This window comes from Triturus cristatus, chromosome 3_2 (genome assembly GCF_964204655.1).
Source record: "Triturus cristatus chromosome 3_2, aTriCri1.1, whole genome shotgun sequence".
NCBI classification, from domain to species: Eukaryota; Metazoa; Chordata; class Amphibia; order Caudata; family Salamandridae; genus Triturus; species Triturus cristatus.
The window spans coordinates 827,896,138-827,923,046 of record NC_140584.1 but is presented as its reverse complement, the minus strand read 5'-3'; positions in this window follow the sequence as shown (position 1 = coordinate 827,923,046).

Here is a 26,909-nt window from a genome sequence, read left to right as displayed (position 1 = left end):
TGTCCTGCTGTTAAGTGTGAGTGCGAGAAAAACATAATCTGATCACGAAAGGTGGTCGGGACCAGCAGTTGGTGGGGTTCGTCCCTGTTACCCTGTCTGTATAATAACCCCTCTTTGATGAGAAAACGGGGGAACACTGGATTAGGGCTATCTTGTTCTTGGTGAGCTTGGTCCCATGCATTACCAAGCGTTGCGTCGTTTGCCTGGGCAAACTTAAAACTGCGATCCATTACCCAGGGCTCGGGGGATGTCAGTGTAGAGAGTGGGGAAGCAGGGCCGTTACTCTGGTGCCGTGAAGTAGCCTGTTGTTCCAGGGTCTTTGTGAATAAGTCTAAAAACTTGGGGTTATCCGTACCTAGGATAAGGTCTTCTGGAAGGGCCTCTAACACCCCTACCTTAACGGAACAGGTTAAGCCCTCCGGTAACCCAAGGGGTATGATGGCGACTGGGTAGGGTTTGACATCCCCATGTACACACCTGACGTGCACTTGGGTGTCCGAGAGAATCTGATCGGGGCGTATGTATTCTGCTTGGACAACGGACTGTCGACAACCTGAGTCTAGTAAGGCCCTCAAGGTCTTCCCATTCACCCGTACACTTACGTGAAACGCACTCCCCAGCTCAGCGGTGTATAGGATGGATCTGGGGACGTAGCCGACCTCCATGGGCTCTTCTGTCGCTTTCCTTTGAGGGCATAGACGAGCAATGTGGCCCCAGGCCCCACATTCGAAGCACTGGGGGCCCCTGAGTGTAGGAACGGCTGGTCTCGGGGATGTTATCTCTGTGGGGTCTGGACGATTCTTCCGGTCGTATCGGGCCCCCGAGGGTCGGTTTGGTTTCTCTGTTTCCCAGACTGGCGTTTTTGGCTGGGCTCGAGCAAACGTAGTAGCCATTTCCATGGCTTGTTCTGTGGTGAGCCGTGGGTGTTGTCGCAACCACCTTTGGGTGGTATAGGGAAGGGCTTCCAAGTATTGCTCGAGATACACTTTGTCCATTATCTCTTCTTTAGTACTAACAGCCGGCGTCAACCATTTATCGGCTGCCATCTTGAGTCTAAAGAACAATGTTTTAGGGTTTTCCCCGGGGGTTCCTCGTTCTTTCCGGAAACGGACCCTATAGGCTTCGGTCTCCAACCCTAGGTGGTCAAGTATTACCTTCTTGATATCGACATAGGCGGTTACCCCTCCCGGGTTGGCCACCTGGTATGCGGATTGAGCCTCCCCTGTAAGCAAAGGGGCCAAAAAGAACGGCCACTTCTCCTGTGGCCAACCGCACGCCCGGGCCACACGCTCAAAATTGAGAAGGAAGGCGTCCGGGTCCTCCCCAGGCGTATACATTTGGAGGGTGATCCCAGAAGGCGTTGGTGTATGCAAACGTGCTTCATGGGGTGTCACGACCCCCGGTTTTCTTAAAGTTTCATGTAAACCCTCCAACTGGGCGGTTACTGTGGTCTTGAACGGTTCCCTGTCGGCATGTGCAGAGCTCAGCTGCTGTTCCGCCACCCAACTCAGTTGATCCTGGCCCTTCACCAGGTGCTGTATGAGCGAGTCCATCGTTGGTGTACAGATGGTTAAGCTGCCCGCAGTCTCCACCAGTTGTGAGGAATACGACAACTCTGGAGACCGAGGGGGTGTTTTTAAAGGTTTTATTACTCTATGCAGTCTTTTACGAGTGGGGGAGGGCCTATAGTAAGGCGGGGGGGGGCCTCTGTGGTCCTTTCTCTGGGCTCTCTCCTTCCCGCCGTGGTCCTTCCTCTCCGGGCTCCGGTACTGTATAGGTCGAGATGAGCGTCTTCCCCAGGGTCTCAAGTGCTCAAAGAAAGGAAAGAAATAGCCCTGAGTAAATGGTTTTAGGCTTGGTTTGTTCAGGAAAGGGGGGTGAGGGAACACTCGGTGCACGTTCGGTCAGACCTTGTGTGAAGTGGTGCTCGGGGAGGGGTGTGAATGGGGTTTAACACCAACACGCTAACTTCTAGTGCCCGGCTGTCCCCTTAGTTTGTTCCTCCCTTTCTACCTCCCCAGCCCGAGAGACGCTCTCGTACCTTGGAGAGCCACGCTCCTCCGGGAACGTGGCTGGGCGGCTCACGGGGTCGGTGGCCTCCTGGCTCTCGTAGCTTGGGAACTGCTTCCGCTCCTCCGTCGCTCGACTGCCGTCACACGCCTCGTCCTTACTCCTCCCGATGTTGTCCTTGTCTTTCTCGCCTTCCTCTCCTCCGCTTGCTGAATACACTCTCTCGCTTTGCTGCTCGTATACCTCCTTCCTCTCTCCGGTGTTCGCGCACACTGGAGATTGGACCTCTCTCTCTATATCCGCCCGGCCTTCTTCGTCGTCACTGTTGGGGGTGGAGCTATCCTCGAATCCCTTCCAGTTAAAGGTACAGAGGCCGGGGTCTTCGTTCGTGACGGGTGGTGCTCCTGTAGGGAACCACTCGTTCTGCTGAGGGAAAGAAAGAGGGGAAAGGTTGTCGGTCACAGTCTTGGCCTTGACGACAGGCTCCTCAGTCCGCTTCCCCCTGTGACAGGTCCGTACGCTGCTAAAGTACTGCACCGTGCCGTACTCAGAGCCGAGACGCTGCATCACACTGATCCTCCCCGTACGCTGTACGGCTCGCCGAGAAGTGTCGCCGCCTATCCGCACCGAAGGTACGGCTCGAACGCCGAACGCCACGGACTCTGCAAGCCGATCCGGGCCATCCGCACGTATCCCTGAAGGTCCCGTACCAATGCCGCGTACCGACGCCGCGACCCGACCAGCATCCGAATACGCTGCCGAGCTACGACCCGGACCCATCGACTTGTCCCGCACTGTCCGTCGCGGAGCCTACAAAAACTAAGGTACTTTGTTCTGTTCGCACCGCAGCGTGCACGCCACGGACCCCGGAGTCCGCAACGATTGTTAGACTCGTACTTTCTTTGTTTTTAATGCCAACGAGTCGCACATCCAGGTACAAACCGTACAGAGCCTTGACAGAAGCGTACTTATGTGAAATAAGTGTATTTTAACTGAAAGAAGCCTATTTTTGCATTTTAAGCCTTTCTACAAGAACATTGAACTTTAAAATAATACTGTGGTCATTTTATTCGTTATTCTGGTCTTGTGCTAAGCCTTATATAAAGAAAACTATTTTTGATACAACCTTGACTGGTGTCCATTTGTGGTGTGTCATTGTATTACTGTATGCGTTCACAAATGCTTAACCTATGACGCCCTGAGAATAGTCTTGACTGCTTGCGCCACACTACCTAAACGGTGAGCAGGGGTTATTTGAAAGGGTGATCCCCTTACTCTGACTTAGAAGTAAGAGTCCCTGCTTGTCACATGTGCATACCTGTGCCAACCAGAGATTCCCAATTCTAACAATACCTTATCCCGTTCAGTGGAACCCTGTTGCGGAGTGCAAATGTTCCTATTGGCCAAATCTATGTCATGGACACCTTTGTCTAACATTTTAGGGTCAACTTTGACAGTTTTACTCACGTTCCACCAATTGCAACCATTTATACGTACTGCACTACCACAAATCTTAGCAATTCTCATAGGCGCAGAGTATTTTGTATCGCCTTTCTTCATAAAAGTACCTTTCTTAATCCGTACAACATCTCCCACTTCAAAATGTTTACTTGATACGCTCTTCTTTTTGTCATAAAGCATTTTTTGTTTTATTTGTGCACTTACCACCTTTTCCTCACAATAATGTCTAAATCAGAAAATGATTAATTCTGTTTAAGACATTTGGGCATCGAAGCTGGCCTAAACTCAGTCACAGGCTTTCTACCCCTCAATAATTCAAAAGAAGAAACCCCGGTAGAGGAATTTGGTGTTATTGTACAAAACCACAACATGTTTCTAACAGCTATGGGTATCACACATTTATGTACGATTGCCCAGCATAAACATTCACCTAGAACCCCGATCAGGCGCTCAACCATGCCATTGGTGTGATTATGACAAAGCAAACTGTTGAGCTGTTTCACTCCCCTTTCTTTTAAAAATGATTCTATCTCTGTAGAAACAAACTGAACTCCATTATCAGAAACAATTGTCTCTAGGAAGCCCCTCTCGCATGAAAACTTCCTTCAAAAATTCTACCACTGCTTTGGAATCAGGCTCTCCTATAAATTCTACCTGTGTCCATCTAGAATAATAATAAACCAAGACCAGCGCAAAGCGAGAATGATGGGGTAAAGATTGGAAAGGTCCCATAAGATCAATCCCCAGCTTTACCCAAGGTTTTAAAGGTAGCGGAATGGGGATCCAAGGAGGGGGTAGCTGATCGTAACACCTTGTCGCTTCTGGAACAAATTACACAATCATGTTCAAGACTCACAATATCTCTATCCATCTGTAGCCACCTAAAGTATTCACAAGCTTTATGCTTCAGACGGTGGCCCCCAAAAAACCTTCATGAGCTTTAGATAACAAACTGCTTCTTACATATTCCCATGGAACAATCTTCTCTGGTTTAATCACTAAGCCATTTTCCACAGACAACTCATCACAAACCTTGACATAAGGTTGGATGGCTACATCTATATTCCTTTCTTTCGGCCAACCTTTAACAATAAGCTTGGTTATAGATTTCATAATACTATCCTGCTCAGCAGCTTTTTGTCCATTCCTCCTCTAAAACAGTACAAGTATTATTAACTTCAACTGCTGCAATTATACAGTCATCCAGTTCCTCATCAACACACAAACCAGTCATATTTTTACCACTTCTGTCTCCTCAATGTTCCTAGAAAATCGTGCACGAATGTTTTAACCCCCTGCAATTTGGTCAACATTGAACTGATATTGAAGTAGCCTAGTGGTCAATCTGGCTATACGACCATATTTTTTCTGTTGGATGCATCTCCTTAAATGGATACCAAAGGTTTATGATCTGTTTGTAGCACAAACCTTCTGACCCAAAGGTGGCATCTAGATTTTTCGATAGCACACCAACATGCTAGAAGTTCTTTTTCAATTACTGAATATTGCAACTCAGCATTTTTAAGCACCCTGGAGTCAAACGCAATTGTTCGCTCTTCCTCGTCAACATATTGTCTAAGTACCATGCCCAAGCCTAGATTACTTACATCTACTGTAAAAACACAATGAACAGCAGGATCATAAGGTTTTAAAGACTTAACCTCACTCAATTGTTTCTTTAATCAAACGAAACCTGTCTCACACACTTCATCCCAATTCAAAATCAGTGTTTCTTTTCAATAAATAAGAAATTGGCCTGACTTTTGTTGCATAATCAGATATGAATCTTGAGTAAAATTTGCATAAACCTAGAAAAGATTGCGCGCCATTTTTTTGTGGTGAAGGTTCGTCTTGAGTTGCTTTAACTAAGCCTGGTCTTGTTTGTACCCCCTTTTCAGAGATAACATGTCCCATGTATTCTACTGACCCTTTGCGGAACTTACAATTTTCGTGTTTCGAAACTACCTCTTGCTCTTGAAAAATAGACAAAACCTTGTGCAAAATTTCATCATGGGTCATTTTGTCTGACGCATAAATAAGGACATCATCTTGGAAGATGGCCACATTCCGTACGTCTTTCAAAACATTGACCATAAGACGCTGATATACCGATGCATCCAAAGCAAAGCCAAACGGCATGCAACAGTATTGGAACGTTCCTGAAGGTGAAACAAAGACAGTGAGAGGTCTTGATTTGGGATCTAATTCTACTTGGTGGTACCCAGCACTGAGAGCTCCTTTTCTAGGTCTTCCCTCACACTAAATGGAACACTTATCATTTTGTGCGTGAAGGGTATAGCTAAAGGAAAGATAGAGAGGGACCCCTTGTGAAAATCAAGGGAATAGGGTACTCTTCCAAGTAAAAACTAGCAATCCCTTGATAGTTTAAATATAAGTAAAATCTTTAAGGGGAGATCAAGGGAATAGGATACTGTGTCTAATGTCTCCTAGCAGTCCCTTGATAACACAAGAATTGACCAAATCAATTAAACTACAATCATTATATGCACAAATCAGTTAAAAATTGGTTTACATTTATTTAATAAAAACATGTAGTACATTATGTTAAAAACCACAATTCACAATGATCCCTATTCTGCTCTTATCAACACATTTGATCTCAATTCACAGTGCAAAAGATAACTTTAAAGTATATACCACACAATTTACATGAACAACATTTCTCACTTTAAAAGAAGAGGTCAAACAATCAAATATATTGCATTATCCTATTATGAACCTGCATAACAGAGAGAATACAAAAGAAAAGACACTACAATTTGTCATCAAACACACATCTAATGCCAACTGCTCAAGGGATTATGCACTTGTGGGATCTGACTCTATTTATCGCTACAAGTGGATGCCCGGTTCTTTAGATTATGTTGCTCCTATGCGTCGACGCGTTTCGATGGGCTGTATTTATGCCGCTATCTTTATCAAGACCAGTTATAATTGTTTCTCTCTCAGTTCACGTTTTAATGAAGATTCCAACTATGGGAGAAAAGATATTGTAATTATACATTGGATAATAATATTCTGTTGAATGTCAACTCACTGCTTTTTAATCAATTTAAACTATCAAAACGGACTCAAATTTTGTCCACTTTGCTCTATTTTTAGCCTAGTTATTTTATAGAAATTTATCTGCACTCCACATGTCTCTACTCTGGGAGCCCACCCTGCAAATTAACTCTCGCCGCTTATTGTCATTCCACATACATGTTAAGTATATGTATCAAATATTCTCGCCTTGATATTTTCTTTTTAATCTCCTTCTTATTGAGGCCCACTATAAATGGATGGACAGTTCTTATGGTGTATTGAGGATAGATAATGGTCCTTCAAGAGATCTCTGTACTCTAATCTATAAAAACATATACATCCGCTTATACCCGTTCAAAGTGTTGTCATCTAGGGTGAGCTTTTCTTACTCTAAACCTCTACATAATGTGATCTATGTATTCTCACCTTGTCGTTGGTTCGGATCGTGTTCTACCTTTACGTTATTTCTTCAAGGTGCAGGCATTTTATACTTTGTCTGTAGGATTGGCCCGGCTATTGTTGTCACTTATTTGTACCTGTAATATGTACAAATATCACTTTGTTATATGACCCCCTACACGCCTCTCATTTTCCCCAAATTGTGACGGCTTCATCCGTACCTGATAGTGATTATCATCGGGTGTCCTGCATGTAGAATATTTCCCTTTGGGTCTGTAAGTTCTCAGACTCGTCTTAAAATTTGAAATGGACCGGCAGTTGATAAAGCGTCCTTGTTGTATCTCGGTTCCCCTGTTCTGTAGTGGGACAGAGAGTTTGATAGATTGTAACTCGTGTGGGCTTGTCCGGAATTTCCCTCAGTCCCCCGGTTCCCCTCTCGGTCATGGAAACACTCTAACCGGTTTCCCCTACGATTTTATTTGGTTTCTTACCTCGCAATCCGCAGGCTGTTACGTCCATGCAGGAAAGCTTCCGTGGTGCGGTTTCTGATTGCCGCTGTGTGTGTATCCTGCCCTACATTTGTTCTAAGAGCCACGCCTTCCTATTGGTCGTCTCTATCAGGTGACTTCTACAAGGCCAGTCATGCCGTTTCTACTATATGGCTCCTTGTAATTTACGATTCAACCAATACTAATGCGCAGGCTGGGCCATATTGTGTTTACATCATATAGATCGAGTCCATTGATTCGTTCTATTATGTCTGTAACCAGTTGGTCCTTTCTGTATTCGTCTCAATACATCTTGTTGTTTTTGACTAATTACGGTATGCATTAATTAGACTCTTTTGCCCAATTTTGTTTACAACAATAAATCCACTTGTTGTAGAATTGTAGTTTCTATTTCTTAATCGCCCTGAGATGGCATGCTATTATATGAGGTTTCTGGGCAAGAGAGGGTGTCCTGTTCTTAGTGCATTGTCAAAAACTTTATTAATCACATCTAAAATGTCGACAACAACAATTCTTATTTATCTCTTGTCTACTCTCTCTTCTTATCATTAGCGGGTATCATTGGTATCAAAGCTACTTCAGGAATCACTGGGGGACCGAAGTCTTGTCATCTAGTGATAATATTCATCCAGTCCTCCTTCGAATTCAGACCCCTGTGTACTGTATTAAGGTGACACATGAACCACTGTTCGCGTTGTTTCCTTCTAGTATTAATATCACCTCCTCTCCTGTTTATGGTGATTTTTTCCAATATGAACCATTTGAATTCATTGCAATTGTGTCCAAGTTTCCCATAGTGATCTGTGAGTGGGGCCTTCTCTTTCATATTCCTAATTGCGGATTTATGTTCTAGTAGGCGGATATGGAGTTCCCTCCCTGTCTCCCCCACATAGCCCAGTCCGCACGGACATATGAGGAGGTAAACCACATTTTTGCTGCGGCAGTTATTCAACGTTGTCGCCCACATATTCTTGTTGTTAAACATCATGCTTTTAGTTTCTATACACTGCGCACAGATCGAGCAGGTACCACATTTGTGATTTCCTTTAGCTTTCTCACCTGTTAGTGTAGTTTGAGTGTCATGCGCCTGTCTGTAGGTTCTCACCAGGGAGTTACGGATGGTTTTGTTTCGCCTGAATGAGAAGAGGGGTTTTTCCAGTCTGTTGTCCACCTCATAATTCAGAATTTTCCAATTTCTGTTGACTATGTTCTTGATTTTATTGCTCATGTTGGAAAATTGTGAAACGAAGACAATTCTACCACTTGAAATGTCTTTTTTCTTTTTATTAGTCTCTAATAGGCATTCTCGATTATAAAATCTAGCCCTTTTTAATGAGTTTTTAATTAATTTTTTTGGATACCCTCTAGCCTTCAATTTATTTGTTAGAGTCTCCGCGTGCCGGTAGAAGTCATCTATTGATGTGCAGTTCCGCCTTAATCTTAAAAACTCACCGAAGGGGATGTTGTTTTTTTGAGATCGAGGGTGATTGCTGTCGTACGTAAGGAGAGTATTTTTATCAGTGGGCTTGGTGAAAAGCTCCATCTGTAATGTGTTGTCCACATTTTTGATTTTAATATCCAAAAAATCTACCTGGGAGTTGCTATAGTGCGCTGTAAACTTAAGGTTTGGATCCCCCAGATTGATCCATTCTAGAAATAAATCAAGCTCCTGACTGGAGCCATTCCAGATAAATATGATGTCGTCAATAAAACGGTGCCAACCCTGTACGTTTTCAAAGTATGGCGCAATCTCATTAAATATGTGTATCTGCTCAAAGTTTCCAACATAGAGACATGCCAGACTGGGAGCACAGGTAGCCCCCATGCTGGTCCCCTTGACTTGAATATACGCCTCTTCTTGAAATAAAAAGATGTTGTTTTTTAAAACCATTTCTATACACGATGTTATAAAGTGTTTGTTGGCATCCTCTAGATTCTCTTTCTCCAAAATGTCTGAAATTACCCTGATGGTGTCATTTTGGGGGATATTCGTATACAACGCTTCGATATCAAGCGTGACCAGATATTGGGTACCCCCGTTGAAGCTCTGTCCCTCAAAGATAGAAATCGCGTGGGCTGTGTCTTTAATATAGGACCTTTGTTTCTGAACTATAGGCTTTAAAAAATGGTCCACATATACAGTCTGAGAACTTACAGACCCAAAGGGAAATATTCTACATGCAGGACACCCGATGATATTCACTATCAGGTACGGATGAAGCCGTCACAATTTGGGGAAAATGAGAGGCGTGTAGGGGGTCATATAACAAAGTGATATTTGTACATATTACAGGTACAAATAAGTGACAACAATAGCCGGGCCAATCCTACAGACAAAGTATAAAATGCCTGCACCTTGAAGAAATAACGTAAAGGTAGAAATTTGAGTCCGTTTTGATAGTTTAAATTGATTAAAAAGCAGTGAGTTGACATTCAACAGAATATTATTATCCAATGTATAATTACAATATCTTTTCTCCCATAGTTGGAATCTTTATTAAAACGTGAACTGAGAGAGAAACACTTATAACTGGTCTTGATAAAGATAGCGGCATAAATACAGCCCATCGAAACGCGTCGACGCATAGGAGCAACATAATCTAAAGAACCGGGCATCCACTTGTAGCGATAAATAGAGTCAGATCCCACAAGTGCATAATCCCTTGAGCAGTTGGCATTAGATGTGTGTTTGATGACAAATTGTAGTGTCTTTTCTTTTGTATTCTCTCTGTTATGCAGGTTCATAATAGGATAATGCAATATATTTGATTGTTTGACCTCTTCTTTTAAAGTGAGAAATGTTGTTCATGTAAATTGTGTGGTATATACTTTAAAGTTATCTTTTGCACTGTGAATTGAGATCAAATGTGTTGATAAGAGCAGAATAGGGACTATTGTGAATTGTGGTTTTTAACATAATGTACTACATGATTTTATTAAATAAATGTAAACCAATTTTTAACTGATTTGTGCATATAATGATTGTAGTTTGTTAATTGATTTGGTCAATTCTTGTGATATCAAGGGACTGCTAGGAGACATTAGACACAGTATCCTATTCCCTTGATCTCCCCTTAAAGATTTTACTGATATTTAAACTATCAAGGGATTGCTAGTTTTTACTTGAAGGGTATAGCGCCATCGTTAATTTGTATGCGATGCCTAGACCCTTGTATCTTTCTCAACTCACCAGAAAATACTCTAGGGTGGTTATTTCAAAATTCTTTAAGAGAACTATCATCTCTTATCGCTAAAACCTGTTCCTTCACACATGGACACAACATCATTGTGAGAAGTTGGCCTGGCATATGCTGTCCACTAATTATAGTGGGCACCCTGTACCAGTCCAAACAACCCCTTATTGGTTATAGGTTAAAGACAACCTTTATTGAAAGCTATCCTAGTGGTAGCTATGGAGAGCAGCCTCCAGGCTAAGTCTTGAAGGAATGTAAAGCAGCTTGTTTTACCAGTCTATAATCTGTTGAGTGCCTAAATGAAAGACAACCACACCAGGTATATATATAAAATATATGTATTTATTTCTAAACACACCCTCCTAGTCTCTTTATGAGACTAGAGGTTAAAACACATAAGTTACACTTCAAATATCACAGTAATAAGCACAAATACACGTCAGGCCCCATGGGCGAGCCAAACCATACTCTAAAATAGTGGTATAAGAACCACGACTTAACTAGACACAAGGCCTAGAGCCTGTAGAATTGCTGGGACCTCAAGGAACCACCCAAGGAACCACCCAAGGTAGTGAGTGACACAGGGGACCCACGGGGGCCGTGTGCAGTGTGAGAACACAGCCGCGAGCTCCCGTTAGCTTCTATGGGGAAAGTCGCGGTTAGATTTTTAAAGATTAGGGACACTTAGAAATGAGTCAGGACCAAACCCTTTGGGACTTAGGAAGTTCTAGGGCCAATGCCCACAGGAGCACCGGAGTACTCTAGTTACCTCACCCAGGGAAGCCGGGTGCATAGGTGTCAAATGGTGTCGGGTCGCGTCGTCGATTTCAATGGGAGCTGGCAAAGAAGTGCTGCTGCCGGGAAGATGCGAAGAGTGTCCGAAGAGATCCAAGCCTGGATCGAAGTCAAGAAGAACCTGAAAGCAGAGAGGACAGAGTCTGGGTCACTAGACAGTGACCAGGAAGGCGATAGGCAGATGCCAACCGATGTCGGGTGATTTCAGGTGAAGGAGGTCAAGATTGACTCTTCAGCCACGAGGACCAGGAGGCATCGAGGACAACCAAGAGCTGGGTTCAAGCTGTCTCACAAAGGATGTTGAGTGCTGCAGTGTCGGTGCCCGGATTGGACACAACAAGCCTTGGCAACAGCAACCCATGCAGAAAGGAGAAAGATGCTTCGGTGCAGACCAGCAAGGTCTGAGGGACTCACCACTTGGTAGGGAGTCGGGTCACGTCTGGAGCAACCAGGGAAGCCCAAGGAAAATCAAAGTTACCCCCTCAGGGACCCACCAGTCGACGGACCAGGGATCGCGAAGGGACCTCGAGATGAAACACAAAAAGGCGGCCCACGGGTCACTCGGGATAAGTAGGCTGACAATCTTCGGTGGATTCTGTGCTCGAGGTGGGGGCTACAAGTGAGCCCAAGCACAACTTCAAGAGACGTCGAGAAGTTAATGCACTTGCAAAAGTGCACGGTGACCAGGAGTTCCGGTTCCACGCTACTCACAAGGGCTGCGGTTCTCAGCTTTGCTGAGGACTCGGGTGGGCCTCTGAGATGTCTGAAAGTCCTCTTCCTGGGCTGCAAATACTTCGAAGTCCGGCGGGAGCTTCGGAGATGCAGACCAGCAAAATGCTTTGTTGGTGCCTGCCAAGCAGGAGAGTCACTCCTTGACCCCAGGGGAGATTTCTTCAGTCCTCTAGTCTTTATTAGAGCGTTGACGTTCCAGGATTTAGCTTCAGAGTTTCGTCCAGGGATATCTAAAGTTCTGGTTACAGAGGTTTCTTACTTATACCTAAGGAAGGGTTGGGCTAGCTCTGGGGACCCACCTATGGGAGGGTTTGGAAAGAGGGGTGGCTACACCCATTTCTTTTGTCCAGTTTCATGCCAGAGCAGGGGCTGGAAGCCCCTGAACCGGTTTGAGCGGTACTAGGCACAGGGACACCAAATGTGCCCCCAGTGCAGGACTTCAAAGCACTCAGAGAGTGTTCCCACCCAGCCGCTATACACATAAGCCTGTCTGGGAGGTGGTTACACCTCCCTGTGACAGGAAACCTATTGTCCAGGCCTCCCCTGCTGGAGTTTCGGTCAGCAGCAGGAGGCCAGATCCGTGTCTGTGGCTGTAGCATCCATTTTGTGATGCCAGGGTTCTATTAGATTTCTACCGGGTATACCAGTACTGCCATGTCTCTCCCTCTAGAAGGGTGGGATCATATCCTCACATCAAGAACTGATGTGGGGATATGACTCCAAGGTGTTTGACACCAAAGAGGACATGTTTCCGTGCAGCCAGTCCAAAGTTAGCATGAACCATTTTAGATATAATGCACTTAAGAGTAGATGGTCAGGCTGCACCACTGACAACCCCGGAGAAAAGATTCTGAAGGCTGCAGAGGGGCTCAGCTCATTCCTGGGCACCCTCTCACATATAACCCAGCACCCTGCCTTCAGGATTGATAAGGCCTGCCATAGGGGTGACTGATAGATTACTATGTACAGTGATAGGTGAGGTATAGTGAACCTATACCTCAGTAAGGGGTGCATGCACCACCTTACTCAGGCTGCAGTAGCAGACCTGTGGTGTCATTTTGCATGGCTTTCCAGGCTGGCACAATACATGTTTCACCCCCTGGTAGGCCTCTGGGGTACCTATGCCCTGGGAAACATAGTATACCATATACTAGGGACTCACAAGGGTACCCCAGAATCCAATCTGGAGTGTACGTAAAGTACATGCAATCATTTTAGAGAGGAAGCAGCTAGGCTGGGGTCCTGAATAGCAGGGCCCCAGCCAGACTAAAGTCGAAAAACAGTGAAACACCAGCAAACAGTGGGGGTAAACGTGAAGCAGATCCTATTCTCCTACACAAACCCCCCACCCCCTAAACGCAGGGACATTAAACTAACCTTGACCAGTTGAGTCTTCATGTTGTAAGTGGAAATATCTGGAGAGTCCATCTGCATTGGCATGGTTACTCCCAGGTCTATGTTCCACTGTATTGTGTATCCCCTGTAGGGAAATGGACCACCTGAGAAGTTTGGGGTTTTCACCCTTCATCTGTTTTAGCCATAAGTCAGTCAGTCAAAAAGCTTTATTGCGATTCGTTAAAATCATAGAAGCACAATCATAATATCACAGTTTTCATGAAAAATACATTTTCCAATTGATTAAAAGATTTAAAAATACAGAATACCAGTAAATGATAATCGTGGTATCAATGTGGGTAAACAATAGGCTGACCACGCTTGGTGCTAAGGAATCGATGGATAATTTTTGTTAATTAGTTTCCTACGAATTAGCCACATTGCAAACAGGAACTTGGAAACTGAAACCATAATAAGTGGATTTGTATCACTTCTCAGAATCCTAAAGAAATCAACATGGCTCCTAAGGCCCAGATTTAAACATAACTGTATAATCCATTTTTTCCGAATGCCAGCATACACTGGGCAAAAAAGAACAACATGGATCATGGATTCGGATTCAATTAAACAACCTGGGCATACATGGTGTAATCCACCCACCCATCGATCAGTGAATGAGTATAGGGGAAGGGTTCCATATCTGAACTGTACGTATAGCTTCTTTGCTAGAATAGGCTGGATAACATCAAGTTCAGGGACAAAAGCGTAAAAGGGCTTAACGTCAAGAAAAGCATCAGTCAGACTTGATGGTTTAGCCGAGCTATACATTTTCAATAAGTAGTAATCTTTAAATGTTGAGGCAAGAAATTTCTTGGTAATGCCTGAAATTGTATCCTCTGGGCTATCCCAGAGGTGGGCAAGGCCAATCTGGTTTAGAGTCTGCCTAACATACTGGAGCCAGGGGATCTTATCGGCTCCAAGGGTACCCAAGATTACTTTCAGTTCGTCTCTATAGGATGCCAACTCGGTTGTACTCCATATCCTCCTCCAATACATCACTGGCCTTGTGGCAACAACCTCTGATATAGGACGGATATTTAAATCCAACCTCAAGGGTATAAGCGGCGTGCTGTGTGGAAGGGATAAGAGTTTCCTGATAAAATTATTTTCGGAACTGAGCAAGTCATTTACAGAGGTATGGCCCCATATTTCAGCTCCGTAGAGTGTCGAAGACCTGGATTGCATAGAATAAATTTCGAGAGGGGCACTTATGATTTTTGAACAACATTTTTTGTAAACTTTAAGGATGCCCCCTATAGCCTGGTTAAGTTTTAAATTTGCTTTAAGCTTTTGAGGGGACCATCCCATTTTGTCGTTCAAGGTCAGGCCTAAGTACTCAAAAGTAGAAACCCGATCCAAAGGGATGCCTTCCATCTTGGGATGTGGGTAGTTGGAGGGTTTTACGTTAAAGGCCATATATTTTGTTTTGTCTATATTGACCACCAGGTTCCTTTTGTTACAGAAGTTAGTAAACTGGTTTAACACCCGCTGCATGCCCATTGGCGATTTTGACAACAGCAAGGTGTCATCTGCAAACATAAGTGCAGGATATCTTTGCGAGGCCAGTTTTGGGGCATCAATATCTGTAGTTTCCAGTAGGTCGTCAATAAGGCCGTTAAGGAAAAGTGAGAACAGGGTTGGGGCAAGGACACAGCCCTGGCGCACACCCTTCTCCACCGGGAAAGGGCCGGTTAGCTGACCGTGTTTTCCGTAGCGGACTCTAGCATATGTCCCATCGTGGAGAATCTTCAATTGGTAGCATAGATAGGTTGGAACCCCCATAGCTAGCAATAGATTCCAAAGCTGGTTGCGGTCCACCATATCGAATGCAGATTTCAAATCCACAAAGGTCAGATATAAACTACCCCCCTCCAATATAACATGTTTCCAGTAAAGGATCTGGAGCCTAAATAATTGGTCCATGGTTGATATTTTGGACCTGAATCTCGCTTGAAGTGGGGTTAAGATATTATTCTCCTCGATCCAAATCTGCAGCCGCTGCAGAAGAAGCGTAGAATAGATTTTTTGGCTCACATCTATAAGGCTTATTGGCCTATAGTTGCCTGGATCAAGGGGGGATCCCTTTTTGAAAATAGGAATAATTTCCGCGTCCGTCCAAGTAGGTGGAACCGGTAAACCTTGCAAGATAGCATTAAAAAGATTTAAGAGGTAAGGAGCCCAGACTGACCGTTCTTCCTTGTAAAGGTCACCGGGGATCCGATCTAACCCGGGTGCCTTATTTGGTTGGAGATTATCCAATGCCAAATGCACTTCTGATAGTGTCCAGGGAGGAGCGTCCCAAGATGTATCCAGAGTCATTATGATGGCAGGGGGATCATTACTCCAAGTTGTATGAATGGAGTAAAGTTTTTTAAAATGCAATGCCCGTGCGTCTTCAGAGACATTGGGGTCAATCGTGGTTTTACCCTCAGATTGCCCGGTATGGACAAGGTTCCAGAAGGACCTTGAGTCTTTTTCGATAAGTGCTGATCTAATAGCAAGCCATCTTCCCTCTTCCCATTCAGTTTTAGCACTAAGGATTATCTTCCTATAAGCCCTCCTTGCATCCAAGATATGAGGGCGGTTGCCTTCCTTAATAGCCTGTAGTAATTCCTGTTTGGCTATCCTACAACCCTTAGTAAACCAGGGGTTAGTATTCCCAGGCTTCTTTAAGTTTACTGTACCTACTTTATAAAAGAAGCCAGAGAGTATATCAACTAGATCCATATGAACTTTAGCCAGATCCATGGTTTCACCGGCTACAGGGATATTAGCTTCCATTTTGAGCACACTTTCGAGAAGAGGAAGAATCTTTTGGTATATACTGGCAATAGCTGCATCAGACTGTTTTACGGTAAGCCAGTGTGTCCTCTTCCCGCCTTGAATGACTCTTAAATTCCCTACTAGAGGGGTATCTTTATCTGGCCCTGTATTCAACAATTGGAAGTTCAGATCTGCTGTCAGGGGTTCATGGTCACTCTCCGTGCGCCTAATTATTTTAAAATCCAACACTTTGGGCCACAAGTCTATGCTGACCAAAAAATAGTCAATCACGGATTCGTGTCCCATTCCCCTATAAGTTGACTGCCCCGGCATATCCCCGTTAAAACGACCATTACACGCTCTCAAAGAGTATGTGTAAGTAAGAGTAGTAAGTTGGAGAACCAGAGGGGTCCAACGTTTAACTGGGTACATACTAGTAGGTGGAATAGATATAGCAACATTTTCCTCAGAAGAGATTGGGGTTTCTCCACACAAGGGCTCAAAATGACAGTTGAAGTCACCTCCAACCATAAAGATGGCGTCTTCTGGAAGAGATTCTAAAAGGGATGACAAAGCCTCGAGAGTCGTTGATGTACTGCCCCGGGAAGTATGACGTGAGTAAACATTAATGAGTGCAATTTTAGGGGTCTTTCTGTGGGACATAAGAATACATATTATATCTCTACTGTTCGTTTCTACCCTTTTGATCCTAAAACCAAGGTGGGTGCCCACCCAAACACACAAACCCCCCGATGGTCTGCCCTTTGGACCTTTTAGAGCTGGTTGCATGAAAGTAATGTATCCCAGTCTGTGTATGGGTTCTATAGACCACGTTTCCTGTAATAGGCAAATTCCAAAGGGGTCTATAAATGAGCACCACTCTGGGTTGTCAATATTAATAGCCAGACCCGCAATGTTCCAACTAAGTATTTTAAGCGTACTATTAGGGGAAGATAAATCATTAGCAGAGTTAGTCTTGGGGGCTAAAGTATCAATAGATACTAGTAGATTATTAGGTGTATCCACCCGAGCCGAGGATTGAGTAGGGACATCCGTCGTGATGCTTAGGCCATTGAGTGAAATGGCCTCAGCGTCCAAAGGTTCCAAAGCCTTGGGTGAAATCACCATTGGGGCTCCATAGCCATCTTTAACGCCATTCTCAACGACAAGGGAGGAGGGAGGTAAATAATGATAGCCTTGCGTCTTTAGTCATTCCACCTCATCCAAGGAACTAAACCTGTTATTAACCGGAAATCCTAGAACTACATCGTCGGACGTCCTACCCCACATGCCATCAACTAGTTGCCCTCGATCGTATTTTTTACAAAACGGTACGAGGGACCTTAGGCGGGGAAGAGTGGGTATGTAAGGGGGAGGGTAGAAGTGTCCTAAGTTAAATGTTTTAATGTTGGTAGTTGCATTATTAAAGATAGGACTACATACATGGTCAACTACCTCCGGATTTTTAAAGTTGACAATGACGCAGTCACCTCCCACATCCTTTGGTTTGTGACCCACCCAGCCAACTCTCCTAACAAACAGAATAGGTGAACATACATTTCTTGGCAGTGGTCTATTAGTATTCAGCCAAAATGTTACTTTATTTTTAAGTTCCTGGAATGTTTCATGTTTGTTAGTAACCAATATAGGGACATCTGTTAGGACGACCACATAGGGGGCACTTTCTGGAGGGAGATCGATACGTCGTAAATCGATAAGGGGAGGGGCCTCATCAGGGGGCTCAAGACAGTGATTATTTGTTGGTAATATACTGTCATGCACGTTTGTGGAGTTAAACAGAGAAGTCCCCTGCCCTGGGTTGGTATTACGTGGGGCTCCCTGTTTTTGTGTCTGTTGGGTGTCAAGTGATTTTTGTAAAGTAATAGGGAGACCAGAGATGTTATCCTGCCTTAAACATGTATGTGGACAAGGATTGACGACCTGTGAGTGATTAACATTTTTGTCCATGGCGACCTCCAGTGCAGCCAACCTGTTCTCTATTGCAACTAATCTAAGCTCGAGCGGTTGAATGGCTAGAGCTAGAACTGTAGACATTTTCCCAAGTAGCAAATCTATATCAGATAACTGTGGCGCTGTAACTGGGGAAGAACGATCTGCGCAAGTTGGATGGGAAGGAGTTATAACAACAGGTAAAGAAGAGTCCAACAAAACAGGAATCGGTTTCTGAGGTTTTTTCCTCCTGCCTTTTGGCGAGATCACAGTTCGTTTCCTTTTGGGGATAGTGGCCACTTCCCGGACAGGTAGTGCTGGCAAAGTGGAAGGAACCTGTTCAGAGGCTGAAACACTTGAAGCAATATCAATAAAACCTTTAGCGGGGACAATAGTTGGAATTAGTGAGGGAGGATGGCCATTATGAGAACCCGTGTTAGTAGGGGTAGAAGGAAGGACAGTAGGAGAGCGACTAAGCGCAATTGAGCCCAATGAAGAACGTTTGGAGGAAACCGGCTCCAGAGACAGCCGTCGCTCAGTCATGGCTATTTCGTGTTCGAGAATTGAGGAAGCCCTTACAATAAATTTGTCGAGCGATCCCGCAATATGGTCTGAAGAAGTAGATTTCGGACCCCTTTTGTTCACGATTGTTCAGCAACACAATACACAACGATTACGAATACTCACAAGAAGCGTGGGAGTAAGAGGGTGAGCCCGGTCCGGTCTCGCTCGGGCTCGAACGGGCAAAAACGGGCCCGCCCTTGGCCCGGGCTTCGCCCGGGACACGCCCCGAACGCGTCCCGCGTACGCGTAACTGGGGAGTCAATTATATTGGAGTAGCAGGGAGGAGCCGGGAAGAGCCCCAGCTGCGGCCAATATCCTGAAAGGCAGAAGGGCAGCTGGTACTCACAGTCCCAGGTAATCCTTAAGATGAAATCAGCGCTCCCGCACCATGTCCGTCCAGCATAGACCTCCGGTAGGTGAAAGGTCCACAACACAACCCACCAAGCAAAGTCTGGCTCCGATCGGCTCCCGCGAAGCGGGGGCCGCGAGGCGCTTTGTAGTGAGGGAGGGAGGAGCCGGGAAGAGCCCCAGCTGCGGCCAATATCCTGAAAGGCAGAAGGGCCGCTGGTACTCGCAGTCCCGGGTAATCCTTAAGATGAAATCAGCGCTCCCGCACCATGTCCGTCTAGCATAGACCTCCGGTAGGTGAAAGGTCCACAACACAACCCACCAAGCAAAGTCTGGCTCCGAGCGGCTCCCGCGAAGCGGGGGCCGCGAGGCGCTTTGTAGTGAGGGAGGGAGGAGCCGGGAAGAGCCCCAGCTGTGGCCAATATCCTGAAAGGCAGAAGGGCCGCTGGTACTCGCAGTCCCGGGTAATCCTTAAGATGAAATCAGCGCTCCCGCACCATGTCCGTCCAGCATAGACCTCAGGTAGGTGAAAGGTCCACAACACAACCCACCAAGCAAAGTCTGGCTCCGAGCGGCTCCCGCGAAGCGGGGGCCGCGAGGCGCTTTGTAGTGAGGGAGGGAGGAGCCGGGAAGAGCCCCAGCTGCGGCCAATATCCTGAAAGGCAGAAGGGCCGCTGGTACTCGCAGTCCCGGGTAATCCTTAGGATGAAATCAGCGCTCCCGCACCATGTCCGTCCAGCATAGACCTCCGGTAGGTGAAAGGTCCACAACACAACCCACCAAGCAAAGTCTGGCTCCGAGCAGCACCCATAAGAGGGGCTTATGGTCTGTCTGAACAATGAAGTGAGTACAAAACAAGTATGGCCTCAACTTCTTCAGAGCCCAAACCACAGCAAAGGCCTCCCTCTCAATGGCTGACCAACGTTTCTCTCTGAGGGTCAACCTTCTGCTTATGAAAGCTACTGGTTGATACTGACCTTCATCATTCAACTGTGACAGTACAGCCCCTACACCCAACTCAGATGCATCTGTTTGGACAATGAACTTTTTGGAGTAGTCAGGACTTTGCAGAATGGGAGCAGTGCGCATGGCCTGCTTCAGGTCATCAAATGCCTTTTGACAGCTAACTGTCCACTGAACCTTTTTGGGCATTTTCTTAGAGGTTAAGTCATTCAGGGGTGTCACTATTCATCCATACCCCTTGACAAATCTATAGTACCCAGTCAGGCCTAAGAAGGCTCTTACCTGAGTCTGGGTAGTGGAAGCAACCCAGTCCATTATGGTCTTGATTTTGCTCTGCAATGGTTGAACCTGGCCTCCACCTACAAGGTGGCCCAGGTACACAACCTGACTCTGCCCTATCTGGCTCTTAGTAGCCTCGATAGTTAGGCCTGTTTTTTGCAGGGCCTCCAAAACATTCCTTAGGTGGACCAGGTGATCCTCCCAGGTGGAGCTAAAGACAGCAATATCATCTAGATATGCTGCACAATAGTCTTCCAGGCCTGTAAGGACTTGATTCACCAACCTTTGGAAAGTGGTAGGTGTATTCTTCAAACCAAATGGCATTACCACAAATTGATAGTGCCCACTAGGGGTAGAAAATGGTGTTTTTGGCTTTGCATCATCAGCTAGTCTGATCTGCCAGTAGCCAGCTGTCAAGTCAAATGTGCTTAGAAATTTGGCTGAGGCCAAAGTATCTATTAGCTCATCTGCCCTTGGGATGGGATGGGCATCAGTCCTAGTGACTGCATTGAGACCCCTGTAGTCCACACAAAACCTCATCTCTCTCTTGCCATCTTTGGTGTGAGGTTTAGGTACCAGGACTACTCCTTATACAGTCCCTGACATGGTCAGGTTGCCTGTAGATCTTATTCTTCACAGGCAGACTGTCCCCTGTGTCCACTTTATGAGTGCACCAGGTCGTCTGACTTGGAGTCAGAGAAAATGTCTGTACTGACTGAGAAGCTTTATGCAGTCAGTTTGCTGCTGGACAGTGAGGCTGCCTGCCAAGGCTACACCATCAACTGATCTATCATCAGGGGTCTGAGAAAGCAGGTCAGGGAGTGGGTCACTCTCTTCCTCCTGTCCTTCATCAGTAGCCATGAGCAAGCCCATGTCTGCCCTGTCAACATATGGTTTAAGTCTGTTGACATGAAGTACCCTGTGGGGACTCCTAGGGGTTCCAAGGTCTACCAAGTAGGTGACCTCCTCCTTTCTGTTCAACAATTGTATGGGGGCCACTCCATTTGTCCTGGAGGGCTGCTAGGGCCACAGGCTCCAACACCCACACTTTCTGTCCTGGCTGATAGACAGTCAGTACAACCTTTTGGTCATGCCTTTTGTAATTCCTGGCTAGCCTCAAGGTTTTTAGTAGCCTTTTTCATGTATTCAGCCATCCTGGAGCAGAGACCAAGTACATAGTTCACTATGTCCTGTTTAGGGGGTTTGAGAGGTAACTCCCATCCCTCCTTCACCAGACACAAAGGACCCCTAACAGGATGGTCAAACAAAAGTTTAAAAGGACTGTAACCAACCCCCTTTTGTGGCACTTCCCTGTAGGCAAACAAAAGGCAGGGCAAAAGGATGTCCCATCTGCGCCTAAGCTTTTCTGGGAGACCTTTGATCATGCCCTTTAAGGTTTTGTTGAATCTTTCAACCAAACCATTGCATTGTGGGTGATAGGGTGTGGTGAACTTGTAGTTCACTCCACACTCCTTCCACATTGCAGTTAAGTAACTTGAAATCAAGTTTGCATCTTTGTCAGATACTACCTCCTTATGAAAGCCTACTCTTGAGAATACACCCAAGAGAGCTCTTGCCACCAGAGGTGCTGTAGTTGTCCTAAGTGGGATTACCTCTGGGTACCTAGTGGCATGGTCCACCACCACCAGGATAAATCAGTGCCCAGATGCAGTTTGAGGATCCATGGGACCAACAATGTCAATCCCAACCCTCTCAAAGGGAACCCCCACCACAGGTAGTGATATCAGGGGGGCCTTTGTGGTTCCACCTGCCTTGCCACTGGCTTGGCAGGTCACACAGGAGCAACAAAACTCCTTAGTGTCTTCAGACATGTGGGGCCAGTGAAAGTGAGGGACAATTCTGTCCCAAGTCTTGTTCTGGCCCAGGTGTCCTGCTAGGGGAATATCATGGGCTAGTGGCAATAGGAAGCCCCTAAACTTCAGAGGTATACCCAACCTCCTGGATGCACCAGGCTTGGGGTCTCTACACTCTGAGTAAAGGAGTCCATCATCCCAATACATTTTATGGGTGCCACTAGCATTCCCAGCAGCCTCATCAGCAGCTTGCTTTCTGAGGGGTTCAAGAGAGGGGCAGGTTTTCTGCTCCTGGCTCAGATCCAACCTGGAAGGGCCCCCTGTCCCCAATAACTCAACCTGGTCAGGTTCAAGCTCCTCTGGGACAGTTCCTTCTTCAGGCTCAAGATCATCTCCCTCAGGAGACTGATCTGCATTCTGAGCCAGGTGGAAAGGCACTGCCTTAACCCTACTGCTCCTCCTCTTGGGAGGCACCTGGTCCATTCTTCCAGAATCCAGGGCCTGTTCAGTTTTAGACATTTTGGCCTGTGACCTAGTCACAGCAAAGACATGAGCAGGGATCCTTAACATTTCTGCATGTGTTCTGAGCTCCACTTCAGCCCAAGCTGAAGTTTCTAGATGATTGCCAATAAAGCACTGTACTGGTAGGTCTGCACTTACCACAACCTTCTTAAGGCCAGTTACCCCTCCCCAGGAGAAGTTAACAACTGCCAGAGAATGGTCTGTTCTGACATTGCTAGCATTGGTCACTTGGTACATTTCACCAAGTATAATCTGCCCAGGATCCACAAGACCTTTTGTCACCATTGTGACACTTGCTCCTGTGTTCCTGAATGCCAAAGCCTCTTTCCCATTTATTAAAGGCTGTTGTCTGTATTTGCCCACGTTACTGGGACTCACAAAGGAGGACATATCCATGCCTCCATCACAGACTAGAACAGCCTGAGTTGGAACTCTGACTAGGCCAGAGTCCATCTCAGAACCCAGGGTAAACCCTGCTACACCCTTATTCTGAACATTTCCACCACCAATTGTAGCTGTACTAGGGGCAACAGTTGCCTTAGGGGCAATAGTGGCTGGAGTTGATTCTTTGGACTTGGTGCAGTCCAGTGAGTTTTCTGCTTACAGATTTTGCACCATGGTTTCTTCTGGCCTTTTCCCTTGTTAGTTTGTGAATCCCCACCTGATGAAGATTTTTGGGGCCCTTGTGAAGACTTCTGGTCTTTACCTTTCTCCCCACCCTGTTCAAAGTTTTTAGGAGCTTGCTTTTTGGGTTCACCACCTTGGTTCTGTACCTTCTGCCTCATCCTGGTTCTGACCCACTTGTCTGCCTTCTTTCCCAATTCTGGTGGAGAGGTCAGATCTGAGTCCACCGGGGACTGGTGCAACAGCTGATTGTGACAGTTATTAAGGATCTGCTCCCTCATAATCAAATTGTACAATCCTTGGAAGTCATGCACTTTGCTGCCAAGTAACCAACCCTCCAGAGCCTTAGTAGCACAATCTACAAAGTCTACCCAGTCTTGATTTTGTGCTTTTTGGGCATCCATGAACTTTAACCTGTATTGTTCAGTGGTTCGGCCAAACCCTTCAATCAATGCACTTTTCAGACTGCTATAATCATCTGCCTCCTCTTCTCTAACAGTGAGGAGCTTTTCTCTACCTTTGTCTGCAAAGGAGAGCCATAAGATTGCTGGCCACTGCTCCTGGGGGACCCTTTGAACTTTACAGGCCCTTTCCAGTGCATGTATCCATTTGTGGATGTCATCCCTACTCTGGTAGGGAGGGACAATCCTATTCAGGTTTATATGGCCATGAGACCTCTCCCTATCTCTAGGGATGTTGCTGTCACCATGGGACTCTAGTTCCAACTTTTGTCTAGCGCTGTAGAGCTCTAGGGCCTCCTTATCTAGAGCTACCTGCTTTCTTCTGATTTCATGCTTCGCTTCCTCATACTTAAGCAGTCTCTTCCTCCTCTCCTGAGAGGTTTCCCTCCTATGAGAAGAGACAGAGGTCCCTATAGATGAACCAGAATGGCTAGACTCCACTGAGGGAGATCTTGGCCTTCTAGGTCCACCACCAACTCTTCCAGGAGGGACAAAGAGGGGGCCAGAGTGGCCATCCCCCTCATCTTCTAGGGGAGCTGAATTTTCCAGGTCAATATCATTGTCACCTTCCTGGTCAGCATTAGAGGTCAGGTCATGGGCAATTTCACCCCTAGGCCCTTCATCGTGTGCTGTCCCACCCACTTTGCCTACCCCTTCAGACCCTATAGGTATTCTGAGATCATCCAGCCTGAGTACCTCTATGACATGCTGGGTGGTTGCACTTTTGCCTGTCCTCAGTTTCCTAGCTGTGCATAATGCTCTCGGCTCCATGAATGGGAGGTTATCATACTTGGAAACTAGAAGCCCATTGGCTTCTGGCAGGGACCCACTGGTTCCTGGCCTTGAAGACATTACTAGTGAGGTGTGGTGTATTGCATTACCTACTCTAGTGTGGCCTACTAAACTCTCTTGAGTTGTAGAAAGGGTTGTGTTAGCCCTTAATACACAACTCTAAGTTCAGTAGAACTTACTGTATTCTAAAGCTTGTATTATATGTACCTAGAGTACCTTTAGTGGTTTTCAGTTAGTCACTCAATTGAGATTATCTGGTAAAACAATAGCAAGCTGGAATCCCACAAGCTGCACACCAATGTGAAAAGTTGGCCTGGTATATGCTGTCCACTAATTATAGTGGGCACCCTGTACCAGTCCAAACAACCCCTTATTGGTTATAGGTTAAAGACAACCTTTATTGAAAGCTATCCTAGTGGTAGCTATGGAGAACAGCCTTCAGGCTAAGTCTTGAAGGAATGTAAAGCAGCTTGTTTTACCAGTCTATGATCTCTCGAGTGCCTAAATGAAAGACAACCACACCAGGTATATATATAAAATATATGTATCTATTTCTAAACACACCCTCCTACTCTCTTTATGAGACTAGAGGTCAAAACACATAAGTTACACTTCAAATATCACAGGAATAAGCACAAATACACATCAGGCCCTAGGGGCGAGCCAAACCATATACTAAAATAGTGGTATAAGAACCACGACTTAACTAGACACAAGGCCTAGAGCCTGTAGAATCGCTGGGACCCCAAGGAACCGCCCAAGGTAGTGACACAGGGGACCCATGGGGGCCGTGTGCACTGTGAGAACACAGCCGCGAGCTCCCGTTAGCTTCTATGGGGAAAGTCGCGGTTAGATTTTTAAAGATTAGGGACACTTCAAAATGAGTCAGGACCAAACCCTTTGAGACTTAGGAAGTTCTAGGGCCAACACCCACGGGAGCACTGGAGTACTCGAGTTACCTCACCCAGGGAAGACGGGTGCATAGGTGTCAAATGGTGTCGGGTCAAGTCGTCGATTTCAATGGGAGCTGGCAAAGAAATGCTGCTGCTGGGAAGATGCGAAGTGTCCGAAGAGATCCAAGCCTGGATCGAAGTCGAGAAGAACCTGAAAGCAGAGGGGACAGACTCTGGGTCACTAGCCAGTGACCATAAAGGCGATAGGCAGATGCCCACCGATGTCGGGTGATTTCAGGTGAAGGAGGTGAAGCTTGACTTTTCAGCCACGAGGACCAGGACGCATCGAGGACAACCAGGAGCTGGATTCGAGCTATTCCACAAAAGATGTTGAGTGCTGCAGCATCGGTGCCCGGATTGGACACAACAAGCCTTGGCAACAGCAACCCCTGCAGAAAGGAGAAAGATGCTTTGGTGCAGGCCAGCAAGGTCTCAGGGACTCACCACTTGGTAGGGAGTTGGGGCACATATGGAGCAACCAGGGAAGCCCAAGGAAAATCAAAGCTACCCCCTCAGGGACCCACCAATCGACGGACCAGGGATCGCAAAGGGACCTCGAGATGAAACACAAAATGGTGGCCCACGGGTCACTCGGGGTGACTATGCTGACAATCTTTGGCGAATTCTGTGCTCGACGTAGGGGCTACAAGTGAGCCCAAGCACGACTTCAAGAGACGTTGAGAAGTCAATGCACTTGCAAAAGTGCACGGTGACCAGGAGTTCCGGTTCCACGCTACTCACGAGGGCTGTGGGTCTCAGCTTTGCCGGGGACTCGGGTCGGCCTCTGAGATGTCTGGAAATTCTCTTCCTGGGCTGCAAATACTTTGGAGTCCGGTGGGAGCTTCGGAGATGCCGACCGACAAAATGCTTTGTTGGTGCCTGCCAAGCAGGGGAGTCACTCCTTGACCCCAAGGGAGAGTTCTTCAGTCCTCTAGTCTTCAGTAGAGCATCGAAGTTCCAGGATTCAGCTTCAGAGTTTCGTCCAGGGATATCTAAAGTTCTGGTTACAGAGGTTCCTTACTTATACCTAAGGAAGGGGTTGGACTAGCTCTGGGGACCCACCTATGGGAGGGTTTGGAAAGAGGGGTGGCTACACCCATTTCCTTTGTCCAGTTTCACGCCAGAGCAGGGGCTGGAAGCCCCTGAATTGGTTTGAGCTGGACTATGCACAGGGACACCAAATGTGCCCCCAGTGCAGGACTTCAAAGCACTCAGAGAGTGCTCCCACCCAGACCCAATACACATAAGCCTGTCTGGGAGGTGGTTACACCTCCCTGTGACAGGAAACCTATTTTCCAGGCCTCCCCTGCCGGAGTTTCGATCAGCAGCAGGAGGC